We start from the raw sequence: 6995 nt of genomic DNA, 5'->3' as shown, positions 1-6995 counted from the left end.
TCAGCCAATGTTAGATATCACAGAAAACGAATACACTTGCAGACTGTTCTCCTTCTCCAGCCTGCAGACTCCCATGTGCCATCCTCCTTTCTTCTCCCCTCTGGAACAGGACTTTAACAGGCACACATAAGTAGGCTGATGAACAACCCCAAGTTTACTTTTTAAGCTCCAGTTGTCTTTTCTATGACCTAAATAAACCTATGAGAATACAAGCACTAGAAAACATTAATTGTTGTGAGAGACGGTAAATCTGTGTATTTTATAGAAGAGACAGTTAAGTTTCTTGTCACAGACTACTTCAATAATAGTTGATGGCTTTTTAATCTAGCAGAGAAAGACTTAATGCAATCCGGTATGTGGAGGGGGAAATTGGAGAAATCCAGAGGTGAAATAAAGCCTGAGCTATGAATACTGAGAATAACACAGGAATCACCCCTGGTATGACTCCCTAAGGAAAACAGAAATTCCCCTTTGTTTTCCTCTGTGCCAGTCAAGACTGTATATAAAAAACATATGCTCTAACTCAAGTTCTGCCTTCAACAGTACACACAAGTGTCTTTATGTTCTGTGTGTGAAGTGTGAGGAGATGACCGTAACACACTGAAACCCAGCTGACAAAACGTATCAGAGGGCAATGGTTTCCTGGCCCTCCCACTGGGTCCTCCCACGAGCAACTGGTTTATGCAGTGAGGTGATGCACAGCCGCCAGTTTCATTTTCTGCTGCATGAGCTTGTCATTGCTGATAAGAAGCAAAGCAAGGCAGGGGTTTGCAGTTCTGTGTTATGTCTGTCTGCATGTTGCAAGCCCAGGAGGAATAAAGGAACTAGGTACAAAAGCCATTTTCAACATCTTTAGGCTTCTAACATAGGTAGAATTTACGTAACTCTGATATGAAGCCCGAGTTCCCTGTGGAGAGAGAAAAGTATCTCGAACAGGTGTTTCAGGGTACTGTCTTGGTATTGTGCAGGCTTTTTGCCCCCTAGGATTGAACTTTCAGTGGTACTCAGTCTGGCTGGCGTCCTTGCCCCTTTGGTAAGTTTCCAGCAGCACTGTCCCTGGAATGCAATGCTCTCTGCCACCTGCAGGACTGTGAAAACTTTGCCTAGTAGAGAAAGCGTTTTTTCTGTTCTCATCTTCAGACACCTTGTTCTCCTTTATCTTTTTGTCCATCTATTTAGGTGTCTTGGATGTGGTGTTCTTAACTAAGTAGCCTGTGCTTATATTGTGATAAGGCTAATCTAACAGTGCCAAGCTAGTTCATCTGGATGTACCAGAGAGTTTGTTTGTCAGTAAGATATTTGCTGTTTGTAGTAAGTTTTATTTTTTTGCTGAATGATTTGTCTGTGAATTGTGAAGACCTAACATTGCATGCTTGAGCAGACATATTAAAGATAACTGCCAAGAGAAATCACATGGGAAATGTGAGATACTGCTGTCTGGTTTTGCAGCCTTCTCCCTCTGAAGTCAAAACTATTTTTTTGTTTGTGGAAGCCACATTCTCAATTAAAAAATGTTCAATAATTTGTTAACAGAAATGACAGAAGGGCCTATGGAGGCACAGCCCTATGGAATAATTGATTAAATGGCAGCACACAGTTGTGTGACTCTGGGCCTCCAAGAGTTAAAGCAAGGTGTGTGCAGGCAATTCTTTGGGAGGTACTTTGTATAAAGTTCAGTGGCTGAGGAATGTCCTGGCAGTCAAGCTTCGTTGCCTGGGAAAACCGTAAGGCCAGACTGACATTTCAGGGAGTGATACAACCCTGTCGCCTTTGCTGGTGCAAATGAGGGAACTTGACCAGTGCCTTTAAAGGAAGAATAAAAATACCTCATAAAATTCACATTAAGAAATATTGGATGGGAAGCATGAAGGGAATAGCTCCTCTCCCCATTTTGTGATTGGCCAGCATCAGTTCAGGAGGTGACTCTGTAAAGCATAAAGCTACCTTTTGCCCTCTGAAATACCTATAGAGTGCCACAAATCATGTTGGCTCTGGTTATTTATTACAGTTCCTTGATCATTGGGAGTAATGATTAATATAGGCTCACACACAGCATACAGGCTGTAGGCAAGTGGAGTCCCTTCCACTAGAAACTGATGGAGAAATCTCTTTGGGTGACACCATCCCAACAGCCAGCTCCATTTCTGCCTGTACTCCTGCCTCTCCCTGTTCAGCTGGCTGAATGGAAGAGCTCCTCCTCAGACACCTGTTTCTTTTCAGTCTTTGTCCATCACCATGTGGCTCCCTGGACATCTCTGCCTGAACCAGCTTAGTAATGCATGCTTTGTCTTTTAGCTATAAAGGAACAGGTAGCTCCACTCAGCCAATCTCCTGTGAAACTAGAAACGGATGAAAATCTAAAGTGAAACAAACTTTAGGGAATGGCAACGTCCACGGAATCTTTGGAAATCTGACTTCTTATTTGGATAATAAGATAAAGCTTTCAGAGTCTGCCTTTAGTCATTGCAAATCTTGATCTTATGTTTTAGTTACATGTCTATATTTTAACCACTTCATCACTTCAGTCTTTATTTGTGCATAGTAAGTTTTTTTTGCTACCCATTGTTTCTCTGCTGAGACATGAATGAAATGCGAGTAAAGAGTTTACAACAAATGTTTAATAAGCATCAGTTCTCAGATCAGGCAATATCTGTGCGCCAGACAATCACATCTGAGATCTTGTTTAACCATGCCTAGTGAATTGTGTTGCTTACACTACTAGGAGATAATTTTCTTCAGTTTTCCAACCTCCTTCTCCATAGATTGTTTCAAGTCCCCTTTAAATAGGGCTGTCCTGTTTTGTGTGAGTAGTCTCAACAAGAGTTAAAGTACAGGTTCAGAGCATTCATGGATTCACATAATCACTCAATACACCATCTTTTTGGTGCAGCCCTTCCCCAACAAGCTACACTCACTTTCTGGAGGAAATGAGCCCACTTTTCATGGTGGCAAAGCAGGTCATGTAAAGGTACATGCAAATTAGCCAGAGAAATACATGGAATCATAAAACCACAGAATGGTTTGGGTCGGAAGGGACCTTGAAGATCACCTAGTTCCATGTACCCTGCCATGGGAAAAGACATCTCCCACTAGACCACGTTGCTCAAAGCAGCATCCAACCTTGCCTTGAACACTTCCAGGAAGGGGACATCCACAACTTCTCTGGGCAACCTGTTTCAGTCTCACCACACTCACAGTAAAGAACTCTCTCAGTAAATTTCTTACAAGTATTTAATCTAAATCTACCCTCATTCAGGTTGAAACTTCTTGTCTTATCCAACTACATTCCCTGATAAAGATTCCCTCCCCAGCCTTCTTGTAGGCCCTTTTAAGTACTAGAAAGCTGCTAGGATATCTCCCTGGAGCCTTCTTTTCTCCAATCTGAACAATCTGAACTCTTGCACCATGTCCTCATAGGAGAGGTGCTCCATCTCCCTGATCATCTTTATGGCCCTTCTCTGGAGCCACTCAAGTAGGTCTATGTCTTTCTTAGGCTAAGGGCCCCAGAGCTAGACACAGTACTCCACGTGGGGTCACACCAGAGCAGAGGGACAGAATCACTCCCTGTGACCTACTGGTCACACTCCTTTTAGTGCAGCCCAGGATACAATTGGCTTTCTGGGCTACAAGAATGCATTTCTGGCTCATATTCTGTTGCTCATCCACCAACACCCAAAAGTCCTTCACTGTAGGGCTGCTCTTATTCCACTCATCACCCAGCCTTTTTTTGTTCTTAGGACTGTCCTAACCCATGTGCTTGACCTTGCACTTGCATTGTTGAAATTCATGAGGTTTGCCCATCCCCATGTGTCATGTCACCATGACTGTCATTATCTCCACTGAGGAGGGAATTTTTTTAAGTAACTTTGGCAGAAGTAATGTGCTTCATGATAGAGTAAGAAACAAGTAGTTGATAAACCTGAACCAGAATGAATATCCTTTCATTTTGATACACATCAGCCTAAGGCCCAATGTCCTGAGAGTATTTGGTCCTGCAGCCCTTTTATGGTCTTTCTCCAGTCCCTTTTTGCTTTTATGTGCCTCCCTTAGTCTGCTCAATATTTAGGGACACTGGGCAGGCTCAGCCAGTCCAGGGTGGCAGAGGGCAGCAGCAGGCAGTGCAAGGCTCTGCACACACCCCCACTCTGATGCCAGCCTTCCTTGGCAGCGAGCTATGCTTTATTAGAATAAACCAAACCAGGTTGGAAGAGACCTTCAAGATCATCGTGTCCAACCCATCAACCAATCCAACCCACCCAAACAGCTAACCCATGGCACCAAGCACCCCATCAAGTCTCCTTCTGAACACCTTCAATGACGGCGACTCCACCACCTCCCCGGGCAACCCATTCCATAGCGCAATCACTCTTTCTGTATAGAACTTCTTCCTAATATCTAACCTGAACCTCCCCTGGCGCAGCCTGAGACTGTGTCCTCTTGTTCTGGTACTGGGTGCCTGGGAGAAGAGACCATCATCAGCCTGTCTACAACCTCCTTTCAGGTAGTTGTAGAGAGTGATAAGGTCACCCCTGAGTCTCCTCTTCTCCAGGCTAAGCAGCCCCAGCTCCCTCAGCCTCTCCTCATAGGGCTTGTGTTCCAAACCCCTCACCAACTTTGTTGCTCTTCTCTGGACTCGTTCCAGCAAGTCAACATCCTTCCTAAACTGAGGGTCCCAGAACTGGACATAGTACTCGAGGTGTGGCCTAACCAGTGCAGTGTACAGGGGCAGAATGACCTCCCTGCTCCTGCTGGCCACACTGTTCTTGATGCAGGCCAGGATGCCATTGGCCCTCTTGGCTGCCTGGGCACACTGCAGGCTCATGTTAAGCCTACCATCAACCAGCACCCCCAGGTCCCTCTCTGCCTGGCTGCTCTCCAGCCAGCTTGAATAACACAGGTAATCTCTATTCATGTAGTCAATATGTATGCATATATGGGATTGCCGCTTGTAAAGTTGCTCAGAAGGTGGTGGCTCTGTGCCGGAATAAAGTATTTTCTGCACTGTCAGGTAGAGGAATGCTTGAAGACCTGTTTGTCTGAGCCACTTGGCGTAAAAGGTGGCCCAAGAATGTAGGGCAGGATGGTGTCCTGTGGCCGGGAAAGCTATCATTACACTGACTGGGTTTTCATCTCAGTCCTGGCAGGGAAGGGTGCACCAGCTGACGCCTCAATTTCCACAGGCTACTCAGGGCTGCAGGTGGGAGATGAGGGCAGCATGACTTGGATGCCAGCTCCCAGCCTTGCTCCTTTACAGTAAACACGGCTGCGCCCTCAGGGCTGGGGCCAGTTTGGGAACATCAGCTCTGAAGGCTGGTGGACTTGCAAGGTGAATCTCAGGAGACAAAGACTGGACATCAACACTTGCCTCTTTGGTGTGCCCGAGGAAGACGCCTGCAGCCGCCAGGAGCTCTGCCCGAGATGGGGGCTTCAACCCCGTTCAGCTTTTGCCCGAAGGCGCTTGGCAGAACAAAATGGCTCCCGGTGCAGGGGCAGCAGGAGCGCTCCCGCTTTAGGGGGCAGCGGACAGGCGCTCAAGGCGGCCGCGGCGAGACCGGCCCGAGATGTCCCGTCAGCACCGATCCATTCTGAGGCTGCAGGGCTGCGCGGGTTTGTCTCCGCCAGGGGCTAGGTTATTCTCCTCCCGGGCCGTCCCGGCACCCGGAGCAGGGCGCTGCCCGCCTCACCTTGCCTCGCCGCCGAGCCCGAGAAGGGGTTAAAAGCCCGGGGCGGGTGATGTCAGTTCCTGCACTCCTCGGGAGGGCTGGCTCTGATATTTGAGCTGGGCTCTCCCGCTCGAAGGAAAACGGAGAGAGAGAATGGGAAAGTGCTGAATCGGACAGAAGCCGCGCTGGGCACCTGCCTGCCACCCTGCGCCCGGCAGTCGCCGGCGGCGAGGGCGAACCCCGCCGCGCTCCCCGCGGCCGCGCCAGGGCAGGAGCTTCCGGACGCCGCCGGCTGCGCCTGTCACTACCCGGCTCCGCTTCGCCGGGACGAGATCCCCGTGCTGGCCAAGGTGAGCGGGGCAGCTCGGCCCCCCTCCTCGCTGCCGAGGAGTTGTCTTCACAGGGCTGGTCTGTGCGGGGTTGAATATCGTAGCCGTTCTGCCCCCTCCTTTCCTTCCTCAAGGTGACAGTAAAGGCGAGCCACGGCAGCGTTCTGGGGGTGATGTGTAATTGAGGTTTGCTACATTAAATAGGTTTGCCTTCGGGTCTGAGACATGGAGAAGGTCGGGGGGCGAACGGCCACACGAGGGGAAAATATGCAGCCAAAGAGTAATTAGGTCTTGTGGTGTCTTCTGTCTTGCTGGTAAACCAAGGTGTGCAGGTGTGGTGGGGCAAGACCTCCGGAGGCTGAATGATAAACCCAGAAGCCCTCTTCCTGCCTTTTGGCATTTTTCACTAGTCAAGCCACCTGCACTGATGTAGAGGGATGGGGATTTTTACGTTTTTTCCCTCTGGCCCATGCCAAGCCTTGCTCTGCTCACAGCTTGTCGTGTTACTTTTTCCCCATGCTGTGCACATCCCAGGCTGCATTTGTGAACGGGAAATGACTGTGTGGCTCAACATTCTAACTGCCTCGGGGTTAAAAAACTGTGGAGTGAAACTGGTTATGAAATGGAAAGTGAGGTGACTAAGGGCAGAGAATTAATAGTACGGGGTTTCCACACTGAGCTTTGACTGTCGTCCATAATACCCGACACTCTTGGTTTTGATGCAGTGACATGGGAGGAAATCTCTCTCCTTTCATATGTTATGCTTACCACATTTTTACTAATTCCTTTTGTAATAAGATGGTAGCTGAAAGTTAGACCAGTATTCAGGTCTGGTGTTTAGGCAGGGTCTGGTGCATTTTACTGACAGGTGCTAAGAGCCGCACTCCTTCCGTACTGACTGAATCCCCTGTAACAGCCTGTGTAAACTGATTCCTGAGCTGAGGAGACACATCTGAAACACAGAAATACTTTTTCACTTGTCTGCATTGTTTGCACTGAATGA

At 48.1% G+C, this 6995-nt stretch overlaps 1 protein-coding gene across 1 annotated transcript in view; it reads left to right on the top strand.

Moving 5' to 3' along the window:
• The first annotated feature begins 5822 nt into the window (after positions 1 to 5822).
• PLEKHH1 (pleckstrin homology, MyTH4 and FERM domain containing H1) overlaps positions 5823 to 6995 on the top strand; it is a 60156-nt gene continuing 58983 nt past the window's right edge. Inside the window, exon 1 of the mRNA XM_068162064.1 lies at positions 5823 to 6013. The gene's annotated coding sequence lies outside the window, so the exon portion shown is untranslated. The remainder of the gene's footprint in view (positions 6014 to 6995) is intronic.

This window comes from Melanerpes formicivorus, unplaced genomic scaffold (assembly GCF_026170545.1).
Source record: "Melanerpes formicivorus ecotype bairdi unplaced genomic scaffold, bMelFor1.0.p_v2 SCAF_62, whole genome shotgun sequence".
Taxonomy (NCBI): domain Eukaryota; kingdom Metazoa; phylum Chordata; class Aves; order Piciformes; family Picidae; genus Melanerpes; species Melanerpes formicivorus.
The sequence above is the reverse complement of the archived record's forward strand: the minus strand, read 5'-3'. Positions and strand labels throughout refer to the sequence as shown.